General features: G+C 45.2%; 1 long non-coding RNA gene across 1 annotated transcript in view; it reads right to left on the bottom strand.

The window, feature by feature from the left end:
• Nucleotides 1-20,500, bottom strand: part of LOC140845406 (uncharacterized) — a 66,481-nt gene extending 45,981 nt beyond the window's left edge. The window contains exon 1 of the long non-coding RNA XR_012124191.1: nucleotides 20,449-20,500. This is a non-coding gene — a long non-coding RNA (uncharacterized lncRNA). The remainder of the gene's footprint in view (nucleotides 1-20,448) is intronic.
• Between the last annotated feature and the right edge of the window lie 662 nt (nucleotides 20,501-21,162).

The following is a 21,162-nucleotide window of genomic DNA, read 5'->3' as shown; positions in this document are numbered from 1 at the left end:
GCTTGCAGAGTACATGGCCTTATACTTTCACATGAAAGATGTTTCCATGGCAGAGGGACTTATGTAGACTAATAGTTATGCTCATTATCCTTAATAATTGACCTCAAGCAGAACCCCAATTAAGGGATTTTCTCATAATTGTCCCTTCAAGACATTAACTCAGGTTCAGAAACTATAACAGACATATGTTCAAGTTGAAATATGAGCAGAATAACCACTAAAATACATGACTGTTTAAGTCTATTGTGAGGCTTGAAGGAGGTACGAGGCCATGAAAAGAAATGATTCAATGGGTGAATGTTCCATCTGCCAGAGATGTTCAGGTCCACTACCTAGAGCTACTTAAAGGATCTGCAGGATGGAAAGTAAAAGGGTGGATTGCCTTCTTCATATTTTAGATAGGTCAGATGTTGTAAACATCTCAAAGCTCTGGGGTAAAATAGAAACTTCACATTTCTTCTCAAATGAAAGCATTCTGGTCAGTTTTTTTAAATTTCTTCCCAGATCGTCCAACTGATGATGCAAAGCATAAAGAGGTCTAAAACCAATCGTAGGATTTAGGAGTAAATTTTTCTTTATCTTTCCTTACCCTCAAAGCAAAAGAGCTCTGCATACCCAGCGGGGTATGCTGAGTGTTAAGTGTCCTGAAAGGGTATATTATGGAAACACACAAAAGGGGTAACTTAACTCCTTCTTATGGGCACAAGGCAGAAAGTGGGGACACTAGTCAGGGAAGAATTCCTAGAAGAGGCAATCGCTGACCTAAAACTTAAAGGAAAGCAGAAGTCACCAGGTCGACAAGCATTCCAGGCAGAGGGATCAGATGTACAATGAGCAAAAGCAAGAGAAAGCATGGTCCATCAGGGGAGTCCAGGAAAATCTGCACAGCTGGAGCGGTGATTGTTTACACTGTCTAAGTACATATTCTGCCTCAGTGCTTTCTCTGAGCTAAGGAGCATCTGGAAGTCTGCAGGGAGAGCAGGCAGCCCAACTCCAGGCACAGCCCTCCAATGAATGGAAATGGAGTCAGCAGATACACGCTAAATCCCATCCATGTGTGACGGCTCTAATAAGGATACTACACTGATCCTCAGATGGTCTGCAGGAGACTGAGCCCCAGTTACCCACCACAGGAAGCAGCTAAATAACAAACTCTGTATTGACTTCCCTTTTTTCTCAATCTCACTCTCCTGGTTTTATCTCCCAAATAAACCACCAACATCCAATCCAAGGCTCAGGCTCTGCTCTCCGGGGAACCCAAACTAACGCAATTGTGTGATTTGGATATTCTCCCAAGAGCAGTGGGCAGCCAATAAAAGCTTTTAAGCAAGAAAAACATAATCATCAGTGTACTTTAGAACAAGAGCAAGAGAGGATGATGGCCCCGATGAATGGAAGTACAGGCTCAAGAACCTAAAGTAAAGTGGAACTGACAAGCATGACTGGTTGGATACGGAACTGAAGGGGAGGAAGGAATTGAGAACGGTAGAAGGAAAAGGAGCAAATGGCTACAAAGAGGCCCTCAGAGGCAGCTTTGCGCCCTAAGAATAATCAACAAGTGACTAATCTCCATGACCTCCTTTACTCGTTTATTCAAAATTATTGTGTCTTCTATATGCCAAGTTGTAACATATCTAATTCTATAGTACCCACAGCACTGCAAAAGGTGCCTTACAGTACACACACTCACACACATGCACACAGATATGGTCCTTGGTCTACAGTAGTTTGCAGTCCACTTGAGGAAAAAAGGTACAGCTATTGTAAACAAACAAGTAAACCTAAGAAATTTAACAATTACAACATAATATTACATAGATGGTTGTATAAGTTCTAAGGAGTTCACCCAGAGCAAAAGAGTGGTCAATGGGGACTGAGTTGTATGGTGTGGAAGAGCATGAATCAATAGTTTATTTACTTATTAAAGCTCTTTCTGTGCCATGAACAGCATTTCACGTGTCCTACTATTTAATCTTTTTAATAGTCCTTTGCGACTGGTATTATTAATACCATTTTTTTTCATTTTTAAGGAAGAATTCCAAGAGAGAAGAATAGTAAATGTGTGTGTGTGTGCACACGCATGGGTTCGCGTGCCCCTGTAATGGACAGTAAAGAGACTAGTCTAGAGGAAGTGGAGGAATTATGCTGGAGTAAGATCCTAGAAGGAAGGAGAGGCAGCTGGTCAATGTAGAGTCCCTTGTGCTTGGCTAGAGTTAGAATAGACAGTGTGATGGATATTTTTATATGTCAATTTGACTGGGCTAAGAGATGCCCAGAGAGCTGGTGAAGCATTATTTCTGGATGTGTCTGTGAGCATGTTTCTGGGAGAGATGAGCATTACTCAGTGGACAGAGTAAAGAACATCCAACCTCAGCATGTGGGTGGGCATTATACAATCTTTGAGAGTCCAAATACGACAGAAAGGCAGAAGAATTCACTCTCTCTTCTTGAGGTGCAATGTCCATTCTCTCCTGCCCTTAAGACACTGAAGCACCTTCATGCTCAGGCTGAATTATCCACTGGCTTTCCTGTGTCTCCAGCTTGCAGACAGTAGATTATGGGACTTTTTGTTCGCCAAATCTGTGAGCCAATTTCCATTATATATATATATAGTTCCTATTGGCTCTGTTTCTCTTGAAAACCCTAATACAGATGAGATATAGATAAAGAGAATTTACATATTCTTAGGGCAATGGAAGACTGTTAAACATGCTCATAAAGTACGGCTCCAGGAGCTTCCTGCCACGTGTACTGGATTAGGAGCAGTTGCTCAGAAGACTATTAAGAAATTAAAACAAGTGGCCATGAAGACCTGCACTGTCAGCATTAGAAAATTAGAGAAACCTGGAGAAATATCTAATAACCATTTTGGTGCAAGTATAAAGGAAAGAATAAGGCAATCTTCAGATTTAGACCAAGCATTTTGGAAGGATGTTACCCTTACTGGAAAGGAGAATGAGGCAGTTAGGAGTGACAACATAGAGGGCAGGAGGGGTCTAGGAGAACCTCCCAGGGTTCCTTAGGACAGGGACAACTTTTCCTCCCTGTTGCCTCACCTCCCTCCTCAGTAAGCACCTGCAGCAAGAATGGGTAGAAGGAGGTGGAATGGCCAACAAAGCCCAACCAACAGTATCCCCTTTTCTCCATTGTCTGTTTACTCCCACCTGTAGGGTAGACCCTGTAGAAAGGGGGAAAACATAAACTCCAAATCAGAAGATTCAGTTTCCAGATCTTGGCCTCTATATTTGTCACTTTTATACTCTGGGCAAGTCACTTACTGTCTCTGAACTTCATTTTCCTCCTTTGTAAAAGGAGAATGGAAACACTTGTCCTCCTGCTTCAAAATACCAAGTCACATGTTTTTGGTGGGCAGCGGCCACCAAGGACCTGATCATCCACATGGGGGTATTCCCTCCCCACCGGGATCAGGCAGTTTTCTTTCAGAATCCCAACCTTCCTCCCTCATTAAACTGACAGTAAGAGCATGACGATATTTAGTACATTTAAAGGAACACCCATTAGGACTCATTTATTCACAACAATGAATTAACAAAATGATACACAAAGAGGATTTACTCTACCCAGTTCTCACTTCATTACACCAAATGAGTACATTCAAGGCAGACCATGGTCACAGAATGCCGTCAGAGCTTACAAGGTTGCACCAGTTGCATGTCAGTTAACTCTTACACTCTTTACTTTCTTCTTTTTTTTTTTTTTAATAAATAGAAAAAGCATGTGCCTTGTCTCTTCCATGTTACCTCAAGTAGATTAAACTTTCAAAGAGAGACTCCACCTTCCTCACTTTTAGGCCTTTAAAGGCTCCTAGCACAATTCTCTACTCAGAATAAGCACTCAATTAGTACTTATATATTTATACGAGGAATGAGTGAAAAAAAAGAATGAAAATTATTAGCATTTCTCCAACCTATAAAACAAATACTTTAAAGCAGAGGAATGTCACTGACCCTTTTCCTCTCATTCTGGCAAAATTCCATGAGATTTTACAAATCTGTGTATAACTTTCTCTAGCTATATATCTCATGTCATTCAGCCACACTGTGAAATACAGGAGAATGTCTATAATGGGAATTGCTACATCTTCCTTTGGACATGCCAATTCAGGTGTGAATAAGGTGTAAGAAAACCTTAACTCTCTAGTTCCTACTAGTGAATTTGGCTACATTTATGCACACATGCCCCTTGTGAGGCTCAGAGGTCTTCGTTGCAGAATGAGGATAAGTCTTCCTGATCTAGCTGCAGCTGGGAGGAAGGTGGCTGAGGCTTGGAGGTGAGAGGATATCGGAAAACACGCACAGTCCCAGCTAATGTTTTCTGCAGATTGATGATGAGTGTCACAGACCATGTTGAAATGTTGGACCTGCCTCACTACACAGATCTGTTCTATAAGGCTCACTTCCCAGTGACGGCAGAGAAATTACTTGAAATGCTATGAGGCTTTTTCCCTTGTCCTACCATTACCCAACACAACTTGCCTGTCTATGCATGAAATTCTTCGTGGGGACCCATATTTTTGAGTCTCAAATTGCATGTATCAATCCATTTTTTCAATGGATATTTATTAAGCATCTATTATGTTCCAAGGAACAGCTAGGGGTATGAAGGCAAACAAGATAAGGTCTCTGTCCTCCAGAGACTTCAAACTAGTGAAAATGCTGTTAAGACAGAAATAGCACTGAGAACAGTTGTATGTTAAGCTGTTATCCACACCACCATGTCCTGGTGTTGCTATTGGGGTGGGGAGGGGGATTTCTCTGAAAGCAGTAAAACTGCCTGCTAGGTTTTCAAGAAATTGTCTTAGGATCCTTTCATCTGCAGTTTGAGATTTGTAACACCAGATTGTACAATTGAGTCTCATACCAAAAAACTAAGTTCTCTTTGTTTGGGATATTAAGAAGTAAATAGCATGGCTGAACACATCCCTTAAAGAACAAAATATTTATTAATATAAGTTGAATGAAGTAACAATACATCTTCTTATGAAATAATTAAATATAACAATAACAGTTTATGTTATTCTTATTCAGAGAAGTCAGAATGCCCCCTGTCCACTGAGTGGACTTTCAGTCTCCTGAACACATTTATTCTTTGTTACTTTGTAATTCCCAAGTATTTCCTAACCAGGCAGCTCTTCCCCACACCCTAATTTTCACATCTTGAACATTAGGTGCTAGTTATGTTGTGCTCTTCTGCCTACTTCCTGGCCTTCAATGTTGTTTCAGATAGCTACCCTATCAACCGGATTCCCTTATTAAACTCTGTCTCAAATTAGGGCTTGTAGTCTCCATTCCAGTTCAAATCCTGACATTTTCTCAATCTAAAACATAAACTCAAAATCAACTGGAGATGATTTTGCATCCCCCACTCACCCCCAAAAACATTTGGCAATGTCTGTAGACATTTCTGATTGTCACAAGAGCAGAGGGTAGGGTGGGGTGGGAATGCCTTTGGCAAACAGAGGCCAATGGTGCTATTAGACATACTGCAGTGCACAGGACAGCCCCTGTAAGGCTGGAGGCACCAGAGGGAGGAAAGCGAGGACAGTGCAAGCGGAACAAAGACAGCACCAAATAGCTCTGTGCCATATAAGGAAGGAACAGACAGCTCTTCCTGGATTCCAGTCCTGTGATGTGCCGACAAACCCCGGAGGCAGACCCCCTCCATCTGGAAGTAGGAGACCTCTGGCTGTCCATCACCTGACCCTGAGCCAATAAAAAATTCCCCACATACCCCTGGTGCAGCCCACTGCCCCCTCCCGTCCCTGTGCTTATAAAAACTCCCCGCCTATCTGGTTAGGGGTGACTTCTCCAGCCTGTGTTTCAGACTGGTGAACCTCGTCCGGGATTGTGCTCAAATAAACTGCCTGGCCCTTTGTTGCCTCTCATCACCTGCTCATTTCAGCTAGAATTTATCTTACATTTGGTGCCAAAAAAACCCGGGAAGGGGCATGAGCATGGGGCCCCAACCGGCCATCGGTGGCCCTGCCCCCCTCCTTCCCTGACCCGGGACCTCAGCCTGCTCTCCGCTGCATGGACTATTTTCTGGTGAGTTCCTCGGTATCCTCCAGTCTGTTTCCCTTCGTAACTCCTTTTCACCTGGTCCAGCCAAAATCGTAGCTATGTTTAGGTTGGAGCATTCAGCCCCTGCGCATCTGGCCTAGCCACTGTGGGCATCTGGGATACCCGCCCCTGGCCCTGTGGTGTGGGAGACGTCCCTCACCCAGCTCCCAAGCTGTCTCCCCTGACTTGGCACGATTGGGATGCTGGGCGCTCCTCTCAGTGGGATTAGTTGGGAAGTGGTGCAGACATGGGGAACCAGCCCTCGAAAGCAGAGGCTCAGACTCTCCTGCGGTGTCTCACTTCTAATATGGCTACTCTACATTTGTCCCGGGAAGTTCGCAAACCGAAGCTGGTCTTCCTTTGCTCTCAGGCCTGGCCTCAGTATCCCTTGGACAATCAGTCTCGCTGGCCCCCTGAAGGAACTTTTGATTTTGGCCTCCTCACTGACTTGACTAATTATTGCCACCAGAGCAGAAAGTGTGGTGAAATCCCATATGTGCAGGCTTTTTGGACTTTGCGCGCCCGCCCAGATCTCTGTGTTAAGTGTACTCCTTCCCAAGTTTTGTTGGCCGAGGCCTCCACCAAGGATGCCAATCTCTACAGCTCCTATTACTGGGAGGCTGTTCTCTGACGGACTAGGCAGAAGATCTCGGCTACACCCCCCTTCCTGCTCCTCCAGGCCCACCATGGGAGCCAGCTCCCTTCCTCAATGTTCATGTCCTCACCCCTCCTCCTCTCTCTCTCTCTCTCCACCATCTTGTTCCCCTTCTCTTCTGGTCTCTCCACCATCTTGTTCCCCTTCTCTTTTGGTCGCACTACAGTCTTGCTCCACAGATGCCAACTCCACCTCAGAAAAAAATGGATAAAACTCCCCCATATCCTAGTCCCCAGCCTTCAAGTTCCACATCAATTTCCAAGTTGTATCCCCCACTGCCAGTGTCGCCCCCTCCATCCCCTCCTTGAAACCCGCCACTGTCCTACTCACCGCAGTTGACACCCAAGTGGTCTAGCCCTCCCATAACCCACTCTAAGTCATAGCAGTTTCAGGCTCATGTGATGGCTCCTCTGAGGGAGGTAGCAGGGGCTGAAGGGGTAGTGCAAGTTCATGTTCCCTTTTCCCTAGCAGACTTGCCCCAAGTGGAACAGCAATTGGGGTCCTTTTCCTCCAACTCCGTAATGTTTGCTAAACAGTTTAAATATGTCACTCGAGCTTACAAGCTCACCTGGCACGATGTACATGTAGTCCTCCAATCCACTCTAACCCTGGAAGAATATGACTGTGTCATGGCAGTGGCACAGCACTGTGCCAATAAGGCCCATGCCACAGATGAATGGGAACCTATGGGCAGGGAAGCTATTCCTCTACAGGAACCCCTGTGGGATAATTCTCCCAAGGGTGAAGCATGCCGGGATCGCATGGTTCACTACTTGTTAGCGGGTATGAACTCAACCACCCAAAAGGCCATCAATTATGATAAGCTTAGAGAAATTACCCAGAAGCCTGATGAAAACCCATCAGAATTCCTCAACCACCTAAAAGAAACCCTAGGAGCTTTTACTAAGATTGACCCCGCCTCAGTGTTAGGTTCCTCTCTCCTGGCCATGCATTTTATAACTCAGTCGGCTCCCAACATCAGGCACAAACTTAAAAAGGCTGAGGATGATCCCCAGACCCCTCTAGGAGACCTAGCAGATATGGCATTCAAAGGTTTTCATGCCCGAGAGGATGAGAGCGAAAGGAGGTCAGCTGCCCAAATGGCAGAACAGACTCACACCATAACAGCTGCTCTGCAGCCAGCTCGTGGAGATCATCGGGGTGTCCCTGAAGATTGACTCGAACCTCCGGGCCCCTTGCTTTTGATGCAGCGAAGAAGGGCACTGGGCACAGAAGTGCCCCAACCCATGCAGACCAACCAAACCATGCCCCAGCTGTGGTAATTGGAAAGTAGACTGTCATTGGAAAGTAGACTGTCCCCTAGAGGGTGGTCCTCCCCTGGCAGCAGAGCCCCATGGGGGGCAGACGCCCTCAAAAGACTACCCTTCAGATGTGCTGGGCATCCTCGAAGATTGAAGACGCCTGGACTCGGACACCCCAATCACCCTCGCCAAGCCCAGGGTCAAGCTTTGGGCAGCAGGTAAGCCCATCTCCTTCCTGGTGGACATGGGGGCTACCTACTCTGCTCTCCCCTACTTTAAAGGGCCTTTGAACCCTGCCAGGGTCTCCGTAGTTGGGGTCATGGGAACCCTCTCCAAGCCTTTAGAAACGGGCCCGGTGGCCTGCACCTTCCAAGGCATCCCGTTTACCCATTCCTTTCTGGTCATGCCTTCCTGTCCTACCCCTCTGTTAGGATGGGATCTGCTCTATAAGTTAGGAGCCTCTATTTCCTTCCCACTTTTTAAAAGCTTACAGGACACCAGAGACTCCCTCATTGCTTTGGTCGGCAAAGAGGGGTTAGACGATGGGGACCTGAGTCTCCCAATTTCCTGGACTGCTGTCAATCCAGTCATGTGGAACATCTCCACCCCTGTGGTGGCAACCCACCACACCCCAGTTTTAATACGCCTTAAAGACCCATCCCGCTTCCCTTCTCAGCCTCAATTTCCTATTTTGCAGGCTCACTGAAGGGAACTACAGCCTATTGTTAATCATCTGCTCTCACAGGGGCTTTTAGTACTAACTCTCCATGCAATACTCCCACCTTGCCAGTAAAAAAAAGCCTTCTGAAGAATATCGCCTCGTTCAAGACCTCCGAATAATTAACGAGGCTGTTATTCCCTTACACCCAGTGGTGCCTAACCCATATACTATTCTGTCTCAAGTCCCTTCTGGTACCTCTCATTTTACTGTACTAGACCTTAAAGATGCCTTTTTCACTATACCTCTCCACTCAGATTGGCAGCCACTATTTGCCTTCACGTGGGAAGACCCTGACACCTGTCAGTCTAAACAATTAACCTGGACCGTTCTACCTCAAGGTTTTAGAGATAGCCCCCATCTTTTTGGACAGGCCCTGGTGGAGGACCTCTCGTGACACTCAACAGGCAAGAGTACTCTCCTCCAATACATGGATGATCTTTTACTTTGCAGCCCCTCAAAGGAGGCCTTCGTTCTGGACACCACATCCCTTCTTAATTTCCTGGCAAACATGGGAGACAGGGTATCCCATGCCAAAGCACAGCTGTCTCTACCTCAGGTTACATAGCTCGGGCTAGCTCTAACTCCCACCACTAGAGCCCTAATGACAACCTAGCGGGTGCAATTAAAGCTCTCTTGCCACCTACTTCAGGAGCCCAGATACTACCCTTTCTAGGATTGTAGGGGTTTTTCAGACACTGGGTGCCTAACTTTGCCCTTCTAGCCAGACCGCTTAATGCAGCTGCCACAGAGACTCCTACTGGGCTGCTAACTTCACCCACCAAGGTGGCTTCTGCTTTCAATTAGTTGTGGGATGCGTTGCTCTCATCCCCCCCATTGATGCTCCCTGACTTAACTAAACCCTTTACCCTATATACAGCAGAGAGGGCAGGGGTGGCAACTGGAGTGCTGGTACAGCCAGTGGGGCCAGGGTGCCATCCCACTGCCTTTCTCTCCAAACAGTTAGATACCACCACCAGGGTGTGGCAGCCTTGCCTCCAAGCCCTGGCAGCTTGGGAAGTCTGGCCCAAGAAAGCCTGAAATTAACTCTCCAACAGCCCATTACTGTGTATTCCCCACACCGGTTCCAAGATCTTTTGAGTCATAAATCCCTGGCCTCTTTGAGTCCTTCAAGAATACAAGAATTCCATCTTCTGTTCATTGAACATTCACAGGTAACCCTACAAGTTTCTCCACCCCTTAACCTAGCCTCCTTGCTTCCCATAAGTGATCAGGCGGATCAGCCCACTCATTCCTGTGTAGATATTGTAGAGGCTCTTAGGAAACCTAGAGAGGGCCTACAAGATGTGCCCCTCGAAAACCCTGACTTGACTTTTTCATGGATGGAAGTTCGGTGAAAGAGAGTGACGGGGTGTGAAGGACAGCCTATGCAGTAGTGACTCCATTGCAGGTGATAGAAGCAAACCTACTCCCATCTGGGACCACCTCCCAGAAAGCCAAATTAGTGGCTCTTACCCGGGTGTTACAGCTGGCAGCCAGGAAGAGGGCCACAATTTATACTGATTCTAAATATGCCTTCCTAATTGCACACACTCATGCTGCAATTTGGAAAGAAAGGGGCTTCCTTACCACTAAAGGAACCCCAATCATCAACAGCAGGGCTATCAGCCATCTGCTACAAGCCCTACAGGACCCCAAGGAGGTGGCCATCGTGCATTGTAAAGGACATCAGACTGGAAACGATCCAGTAACCAAGGGTAATGCATTGACAGACGACACGGCCCAACAACTAACATCCAGGTCTAGCCAACTCTCGGTGCTGTTTCTTTCCCCCTCTCTATTGCCCCAATACCCCGATGATGAATGGCAACTGCTTCTACATCAAGGGGGATATTAGGAAATGAGGGATGAATATACCTTGGGGGACGAATTGCCCTCCCCCGAGCCCAAGGCAGGGATATCATATCCAAAATTCCAGTTTCTACACATTGGGCCAGAGGCCATGCACCAGTTTCTCTCCCCTATATTTGCCCCTTATGGTCTCCACAAGGCAACAGATCAGGTGCACCAAACCTGCACTACTTGTCATCATGTCTCATCTCAAGGTGCTCTGAAGACCCAGATGGCACGCCACCAGATGAGAGGAACAATCCCCGGACAAGACTGGCAGGTCGATTTCACCCATATGCCTAGGCATAAAAAGCTCCAGTATTTACTAGTTCTGGTTGATACCTTTTCAGGGTGGATCGAGGCCTTCCCCACCTACCGAGAGACTGCATCATTAGTGGTGCAGGTGCTGGTAGAACACATCGTTCCTCGTTTCGGGCTCCCCACTTCACTCCAATCTGATAACGGACCTGCCTTCATCTCCCGGGTCATTCAGCTAACAGCCGAGGCTCTCAATATCACCTGGAACCTCCATATACCCCATCACCCCCAATCGTGGGGTAAAGTCAAAAGGGCTAATGGTCTCCTAAAAGACCAACTAACTAAGCTGTCTCTGTAGGTAAAGCTCTCGTGGCCCAATCTTCTCCCTATCGCTCTCACTCGGCTGTGTGCTGCCCCCCGGGGACCAGCTGGACTAAGCACATTTGAGCTAATGTATGGCAGGCCCTTCTTACTGGACACAAGCTTGCCCACTACCTCTCCTCCTTTGGCCTCCTACCTTCTGTACTTTTCACTGTTGAGACATCTTCTCAGAGAACACACAGACCAGCTCCTACCCCAGCCTACGTCGTCCAACAACCCAGAGGATGCAGCAATCCTTCAGCCAGGGGATGAGGTACTTTTAAAAGAACTCCAGCCTCAATCTCTCCAGCCTCGCTGGACAGGACCATACACTGTAATCCTCACAACCCCCACTGCTGCCAAACTATTGGGACACCCTGTGTGGTACCATATTACCCGACTAAAGAGAGCCCCTCCCCCTGATGATATTTGGCAAGTGGAACAAGTTGGACCTCTACGGATCCAACTCCGACAGGCTCCTCGTCCTACTCGTCCTCCTACATAGTGAAGTAGCCTCACCTTCTCCAGTCAGGTTCCTTCAACCGCGCATAGCAGAAACGTCACACATAAAGGTCAATCAACTGTTGCTGCACAAGTACCCACCCCTCCCGACTGAACCTCCTCTGGCCATCAATCAGCCTTAAAAACCACCCCCCATGATGCCCCTGGTCAGCCAGAAGTAGCCAGATCGAGTCATCACCCATTATGACCAAAAGGCTGGAATGTAAGGCTGAAGGCACCGGAGGGAGGAAAGCGAGGACAGTGCAAACAGAACAAAGACAGCACCAAATAGCTCTGTGCCATATAAGGAAGGAACAGACAGCTCTTCCTGGATTCCAGTCCCATGATGTGCTGACAAACCCTGGAGGCAGACCCCCTCCATCCGGAAGTAGGAGACCTCTGGCTGTCCATCACCCGACCCTGAGCCAATAAAAAAATTCCCCACATACCCCCGGTGTGGCCCACTTCCCCCCTCCCTTCCCTGTGCTTATAAAAACTCTCTGCCTATCTGGTTAGGGGCGACTTCTCCAGCCTGTGTTTCAGACTGGTGAACCTCGCCCAGGATTGCACTCAAATAAACTGCCTGGCCCTTTGTTGCCTCTCATTGCCTGCCTGTTTTGGTTAGAATTTATCTTACAGCCCCCATGACAAAGAATTAGCCAGCCCCTGAGGTTGAGAAGAGACTGCGGGTGCTACAATTACAAGAGACCTATCAGAGCACACCCAGCTGTGTGAAGGAAATGCAAGTCGTGGCAGAGACTTCCATGTAATAGTCCAAGTGAGCCATTGTGTGTCAGGAGTTCAGCTTTTAGAGATCAGAAGTCATAACATAGTCTGAACATAACCTCACAAATAACACTTTTACGTGAATTAGAACCTTAGGTGTTTTACACTTTATTAAGACTTAGCTGACAACTAGCCAGAAACCAGACAGGAGGTCAGCCATGGGAAAAGCAGCCTTTAATGGTAGAGGTGGGCAATAGCAGCACATACATTTGCTTTGCAGTTTTCCCTTGGCCATGCTGAACTTTAACCAAGCCCCGTGTTCCCAGAGCCCAGCTACAGTTAACAACTCCCCCTCCAAGCCTACTGTATTCCAAGGGCAGGCAAAGTGTACTGCCTGCCTTCACATGTGTGCACAAGACTCGCTCACTGTCCACCTTTCCTCGGGACTCCTTGCTTATGTGCTTCTCTACAACTTCATGTTTTCTCCCTTTTCTTAGAGATGGTGCCCACTAATCAACATTTTCCCTAATGTGACAGCCTGAAAGAATCACCTCCTTGATGTCTTTTGCCCTCTCCTCATGTCTCCCTGCTCTCTCACTATAGTGTAGGCAGCTGGCACCTCAGGGCTTTTCTGAGGAAGGCTAATATTCCCAATCTCTTCCAGAAGGCAAACCATGAAGGGAGAAGGAAAGAAGTGGGGTCTCACTCTCTCATCAGCCTGCCATGCCTGACAGTCCCTGAGGTGTCAGTAATGAGAGTCCTGACACTCAAGTTCCAATGTTGGGGGGTCTCTCTCGTCCACACCGCTGTGCCCTACTACACTAGAATCTCCCATTCCCTCTGTTTCTGGGGTGCTAACATGTAGGGGACTTGAGATAGAAGGCCTATGGGATAATCTGTGGATGAGACGAAGTGCCTGGATGCACCTCCCTTCTCCAAGAGCTGTGAGGGCTGCAGCTGGCTGGATGTGTGGCAGCAGAGGGCTTGACTCCCAGAGACTCCTTGGCATCTGCCATTTTCCAAGCTTTTCACATACCTAAAATTGTTTCCCAGGCCACTGCCCATCTAATCCACCTGGTCTTTACCCTTTACCTCTTTCCATCAGTTCTCTTTCTAATCCTTATTACCACTGAATAAATAGTAAATCCATCCTGCCCTGGGGCTTTCCCTTTTGATTTGCAAGAATGTAGTTTGAAAGTTCTTCTGGAAGAACTGACAGCTGTCTCTTCTCTTTACACTCCTGCATTGAAATCCCAGTCCTGCCTAGTCTACCTTGGACAGAAGGTGTGGGCAGGACAGCATGAAAAGCACTGAGACCAACACTACGTGAAACCTTGATGCTAATTCTTCCAGAGTTCAGTGATAGGTAGTCCCTCAACCAACAAGTGTTGGCAAGTGGCTGGATGTAAGGCATTAAGAAGAGGGAGGAGGGAAAGATGATTCCAAAGCTTTGTGCCAGTAACTGTGAAGATGGAAGGTGGTGACACTGGCAGAAATGGGCAGTCTGGGAGGTGAGGTGCACCTGGGAAAGATGAAGAGCATGACTTATGCTCCAGATTGTCATGTGAGATGACAGGAAGGCAGCCAAAAGGAGTATCTTCTTGCCGGGGCAGAAATGGAGTTAGCGATCCGGCAGGGGCCAGGGTGGCAGGCATTACCTGTGAAGGCGTGTTTATTAGCAGCCTATTTTAGGAGAAACTGCCCAGAGATAAACAAGAAGACAGAAACAAAACTGTTAAAAATAAAAATAAAAACCACCCACATTTAGAAGGCAAGAAGAATAAGAAGAAAATTCATCAATGGTGACAACAGAAACTAAAAGAAAATTAAGTGTTTGTCACAAAAGTCCAAGAGATTTTTTTTGTCCAGTGGATGAAATAGTCCCCGGTGTTGGCAGTCCCCTCATTAGCAGCAAGGTCAAAGTAGATGAGTTTGAGAAAAAACTCTTGTATTTGGTCATCAGAACATCACTGGAACCTCAGAGAATGGTTGGGGTGGAGAAGGTAGAGTAGTAATCAAACCTCTGACCCTGCTTATTTTATAAGCCCTAGGACATCACCCAGGAAGTTTGGGATGCTTCTGAGGGCATCACTATTTGCAGGATTGACCATTAAGCAAGCTTTTTTTGCATAGGAACAACTTTTTAAATCAAGGGTTATATTCACAATTTGGGTTTGAGGAGGCATAAGCATATGGTGGGAGAAGCACTAGATCTAAATTCCAGGTTACCAACTGTGAGGACTTGGCCATGGCAGTCACCTGGGCCTTTATTCCTTCATCTGTGGAGGGAATATGGAGCTATTAAAGGATTAATACACAGTAAAATTTGTTTGTTTTGTATTACAGTATTATATATAGGTGTGAGTAAAATTGTAATATTTCCAGAATATCTTGCCTGGCTTTAGTGCATCCTCAGGGGTGGAGAGAAGTATGGTTTTAGTGCATTTGCATATCAGTAGGCATTCCTCAGGGGTGGAGTTAACTTCATCTCCATATCAGTTGTAATTACATGGGCAACCCAGGGCTTATCTGAACCTGAGAGGTTAAGGGGAGGGCTGGTTTTGCTTCTGCCAGAACAGGAAAGAGAGACACCCTGGACTGCAGTTTGTAACCAGTAAACAGTAGTTTTAAACTTTATTTCTCCAATTGACTGATTTCAGTTTTAGAGGTATTTTGCCCTGGGATTTCCTTTCCCTGGATTTACAATGGGTAAGTTATTTAATATATATTTGCCATGGAAAATTGAATCAAATTAGTCTAGAAACCCATAATCCCTCTGTTAATGACATAATTTCAAGTCTTCTAGGAATGGAATAAATAAAATAAAATAAAATGAAGAAGATATACGCACTTTACACACAAAGTGTACAGATCTGAAAGAGAAATAGATCCTTTGGGACAAAAGTCTGCTTCTGACTAAATGATTTATTACATGTTTTTCTCATTGGGGTCCCTAGCTTATCAACTGGGGTGCATCTTTTACAGTGCAAATCAGATGCCTAAGGACACCTAAGTAAATTCAGCAAGGCTGCTTGAAACATGAAATATGTTCAGTTTTTGAGTGAGGGTACAGTGTATTTTTATAACACAAAGTAATAGGGTACATTATGGCACAGAATTCAAAATGTATATGATGTTTTGGATAAAGCCCAGGAATCTGAAGTAATTTCAAAATCACAGCATCCCATTTGGGGCAACATAGCCCAGATGGATGGGAATTTTTTTAAACTATTATTTGCTATTACACACACTTCAGTGAGAAAGTTTGAATGGCAACATTACCTTGTTGCTTATTCTTTTTCAACAGCAAAGACAGAATTGTAAAGTTTATTTTACCTCTATTTAGGATTGACATTCAGTTTTACCAGCAGACTTCTCATTGTTAGCTGCCTATGTCACACCAATGGTTACATAATTTGAATAGTCATGCAATATACTTATTTTTCTATTTGTCTTAATATGTTCTCCTTTTATCATATCTTATAAATCTCTTAGAAGAGGGTCTATACCTAACTTTTCTAGGACTCCTGAGCATGTTCACACCTATATCATTCATGCAATAGGCAATCAATTTAATTGAACCAAACCAAAGACTACAGAAGGCTAATTATTACCATTCATTTTAAGGTCACACTGTGGAAATTTACTATTTAAAAGCACTAGTTTGAAGCACACAATCTCATCTGATTCTCACAGGGACTTAGTGAGACAGGTCAATACACAAGCCACAGAGTCAGAACTAGAAACCATGTCTTCAGAACACTTTTCATTTAGACAATTAACCTAAAAATATTTACTGAGCACCTACTATGTCCTAGGCCCTCTTCTAGGCTTTGGGAAACATATATATATGAATATACACAGTATTTTCAGTATATATATCTATATATAAATATATAGATATATAGATATATATACACACACATTTATGTGTTGTATATATACACACACAGTGTATATGTAAGAAAATTATAATATATATGACATATAAAATAATTAAGTAATCACCAATATGCACTTACTGCTTAAAGAAGTTCAGGGAGCCATGGAGGCATATACAGGGAGGCTCTATTTAGATTAGTGAATATTAGAGTCCCACCTGCTCTCAACAAAATCTCCTTCTATAAGTCTCTTGTCTATTTCTCTGGGTCCATTTTATGTGAGGGAGAGAAAATGTGCCTAGGAAGTCCTAGGAAGAGCTGCAATAGCAGAGAGCTAAAGAATGGGAACAAATATTTAGCCAAAGATCTATTCTCACTGGGGGAGAACAAGGCCCAGTACAGCCTTACTAACCTAAGAATATGCTTCTTCTTTGTTATCTTGTTTGCCATAGGCTTGAATTTTGACAGGGCAATTTTCAGCGCTTAAACATTTAATTGCTACTAATAACCAAAGTAATAGCACAATGTGTTAGGTTTAACTTACTGATATTTAACATAACTTCAAATACTGTTTCTCCAAAGGCACTTGCTATGTCATTGGTGTTAACCTCCACGGACATCCAGTCCTGCTGGAGCAATCACAAGCAATGCAAACAGCCACATATACTCATCTCAGCCCGACAGAACCCTTGTAATACAGAGTATGATGACCAACAATTACTAACACAGTTTGTACTCTTGTTTTAGTAAAGCTTCAGGAGTAGGTACAAGGCAAAGTTGATTTTTTGAATTCCTCTGTCTTTTTTAAAGACCACTTTACCCTCATTTCCTCTAGCACTCTAACAGAGGGTGCTTGCCAAATGCCTGTACGAACAGTTCGACCGGAGAACTTCACATGAAGTCCACCAGGGGCCGCTGTTCTGCAAGCAGTGACATCTCCATAGGCCCTGGGCCTTCCACCTCCAACGGGAGGAAACTGAGCGGACGCAACAAAAATTTCTAAACATGTTTTTCCAATCCTGAAAACACTATGTTAAAAGAAAAAAGACAGATACAAAGGAGCCTAGTGTGTGATTCCATTTATATCAAGTTCAGAGTAGGCAAATCCACAGGGACAGAAAGCCGGGGGAAGGGGCCAGGGGTAGCAAGTGACTGCCCAATAGGTTCAGGGTTTTCTGATGAGCTGGTGATAAAGTTCTGAACTAGATAGTGGTGATGGTTGCACAACATTATGACTATGTTTAATGCCACTGAATTGTACTTTTTAAGATTAAGATGGTAAATTTTTTTATGTACATTTCACCAATAAATATAAATCTCCAGTATTCCTTGCTCTCTGGCATTTACAGCTGTCCTGCTTCATGTAAGTCTCCTATTTAGAAATCATAAATTGATGCCACAAGAAACAGCATCAGGTTTATGTATGTTGCATCTTCCACTTGGAGGAAGCTCCTGACCCAAGCCCCATGTTCTGACACCCCTCATCCCCACCTCCCACCCTCTCCAGCCACCGTTTACTCCAGCCCTGCATCAGCATCTTGCTGCACCTGCACTGGCAGCTACTCTGATACCACAGGAGGAACCCTGAAGGGTCCTGCCATGTGTGTTCTCCACCTGGACATGTGAGGAGTGAACACTCAGGGATTAGGGGCTGGTGGGCAATGGCACCTTCCTGTCCTTGGCCAGATAGCCCTGAGACGCATTCCGCATGGCTCCTTAGAAGGTTCCAGCAGAACTAAGCGGACTCCAGTTTCTCACAGCAGTGACCCACTGGTCAAGATCACACCCCTAGAGCCCTGGAGGGTACCCCTCGTCACCTCTGCTCACTTTCCCCAGTCTCCACTCCTGTTCTCTGGGGTCCCACCCAGGATAAATATCAGATCACAAGCCACTGCCTCAGGAACTGCTTTCCTGAGGTGACATTATGCCTTCAGAGGGCCCACTGTGATGGGGAACATTAGATGGGCGAAGGGATCAGAGGTTTACAGCTTCAGATGCAGCTCCTCACCTTGGCATTCAATGCTAGAAGTCAATGTCCACCATTCCCATCACATAATCTACAATTCCACCCATATACATTCCTCTCCTGACTTCTTAATTCATGTGAGGAGCCTGCATGAATGAGAGGAAGGCACAGTGCCCTTGAAATCAGGGTTTGCCTCCCTGCAAACTGAGGCTTCACCATTACCACCACCTGTGCAGCTTGGCGACGTATTCGCTGTCAATGGAGCTGCTCTGACTTCCCGGGGGAGCCATGAGAGTAGATGACTGAGTCTTCACACCAAGTTATAGAGTTGATAATTCCCTTCTCATACAGCACATGTTACCTTCTCCTCTGCCTAAAATTATTTCAGGATGAACCTAGAAGCAGCAAAGGCTTGGACAGCCATTGGATCTAATTCTTGAAGCCTGTGTTGCCCAGTTACTAGCTGTAAGGCAAATTACTTTCTGGTGAAAAACTTTTATCTATAAAATGGAATAGTAACTTGCTTCACGTGAGGTTGAAATGAAATATAACTAAGTACTCACCTATCACCTATGCTGAGTGAAGACTTATTTCCATGCTACCAGCCTGTACCAATCACACGTGGTCCTCGTTTTCTTTCAATGTCCCTATTAAATACTACTTCCTGTACAAGTCGTTTCTAATACCTCCCCTCTTTACACCATTCATGTCTTTTAACTTTCATAAAATATACATACTTCTTATATATATATATCTCGCTTATATATCTATATATATATATATATATCTATAGATATATATATATATCTTACTCTGCCTTACCCAACGATCAAAACTATGTCTTAGATACCTTCCCCATTCTATCCTTACATGCAATCTTAAGTGTCTCAGGTAAGAACACTTATCTATGCAGCATCTGTATATCTGTGTGGCATCTGTATATCTGTATATCTGTGTGGCATCTGTAGCTAGGGCTGCCTCGCTGCACACCACCAGGGTGGCGGTCACACTGTGGTGTATGGTAACTGCCTCCTCTATTTTTATCCACACCTTACATATGTCACTATAATTATTTATTAAAGCATCCTAAATAATACTACTAGTTGACTGAACATACTAATTTTTAGAGCACTTTCAAATGTATCACAGCACTAATCCACACATCAGTCACTGGGGTATCATTACTCTCATTTTACAAATGAAGAAACTGAGGCTCAGAGAAGCTTAGGGATGACTTAGGGTCTTAGCATCTGGCAGCCAGTCATCAGAGGAGCTGAGATTTGTACTGAGGTCTCACATCTCGATGTACATGGCTCTTTCTGTCTGCTCTTTTCCAGTGATATAACCTGGAAGCTCCAGATTGGCCAGTTTCAGAAGCTCTGTTCCCTTGTCCCCATAAATACCCTCATACTTGACTTATCAGGTAACCCAATTTCTAGTTCAGAAAAAGTAATCACACTTTTGATTCCACGCTGGGCAATGCTGACCACAAAGAGTCCTCAGGCAGTCCCCTTACAATGAGGATAAGTGGCTTCAAGCTTTCAGACGCACACCACAAAAAGGAGGAAGCAGCAATATTCCAGAGGCCATTTGCTAGGCTGGTTGACTAGGTCTGTTTGCATTACACTGACAGAGCCTTTTAAAAGCCATATGTGATCAAACTGGGGCACACATCCAAAGGGGGAACCTCCCCTTCTTCCTCTCGCCCATTACCTCACCATTTCTTCCTATAGCTTCATTTTCACAGGGTCTGCTCCCGCGGTAGGGTTTCTCAGCCTCAGTGCCCTGGCCAGATCATCCTTGGTCAGGGACTGACTTGTGCATTGTGGGCTGTCTACAGGCATTCCTGACCTCTGCTTCTGCTAGATTTCCGTAGTGCCCTTCCAGCTATAACAACCCAAAATGCTTCAGATAAAACCAGATGTCTCCTGCAGGCAGTCCTGGCCTGCATGTGACTAGGAGGGAAGGTGGGAAAGCACAGCCACACTGGTTTCTCTCAGCAGGGCAAACGGCAAAGCGGCTCACCCCACCTGCCAACGGCCAAACCCACTGCAATACGGCTCCTATCTCTGTAACTCTATTGAGATGGGACTAGAAAAATATGATTAAAGACCTCCTTGTTTAGAAACCCAATGCCCTGTTTTCTCTCTTTATCCAATTTGATCCCATCACAGAGTTGACATTACATACCAAGTTTCTTCTAACTCGCCTTTCCAACGTACCATCTTCCTGGATCTCGCCCCCTGCCGGCCACTGCATTTCAAGCGTCTTGACAGGAAGTCCTATTCTGCTGATTTGTTAAGGTCTGGTGGATCCCTGGGTCCCCTGTTAGTTCTCCCCTCATTTGCTGTGCTCTTCCTGGAACATCTTTATGCTTCAGTTTCTCTTTACGACTTCTGTTCATAACTGTGACCTTATTCTTTCCTCTGAGCACCAGACTTGCACAGTGAATGCTGCCACTTGGATGCTTCATAGGCATCCCAAAATAGCCTCATCAGGATGATGCTCATGACATTGCCATTCACCTCATTCGCTTATTATATGTTTGTGGACCATCTACTATGGGCTAGGTGCTATTCTTGTACTGAGGATATACTCATGAAAAAGTTCTTACCCCAGTGAAACCTGTATTCTGTCTAGAAATTTTACTTCTTTTCTTCATCCTCCAATCCAACTAGTCTCTGCTTCTGTAAATTTTTATTTGTTAAATAAATTATAAATTCTGACTCTCCTCTTCATCACTACTGCCACCCCTCTTCTCTCATCCTTTTCTTAACAGCCTCCTCTTTGCCTTTGAGGATGTTTCATCCTCCAATTTATTCTCCACACTGGTACTTATAAACAGAAAAATTGTTTATTTTCATTTCTTTATTTCAAAATCCCTGCTGGCTCACTATCGCTGGA

This window comes from Manis javanica, chromosome 2, assembly GCF_040802235.1.
Source record: "Manis javanica isolate MJ-LG chromosome 2, MJ_LKY, whole genome shotgun sequence".
NCBI classification, from domain to species: Eukaryota; Metazoa; Chordata; class Mammalia; order Pholidota; family Manidae; genus Manis; species Manis javanica.
The sequence above is the reverse complement of the archived record's forward strand: the minus strand, read 5'-3'. Positions and strand labels throughout refer to the sequence as shown.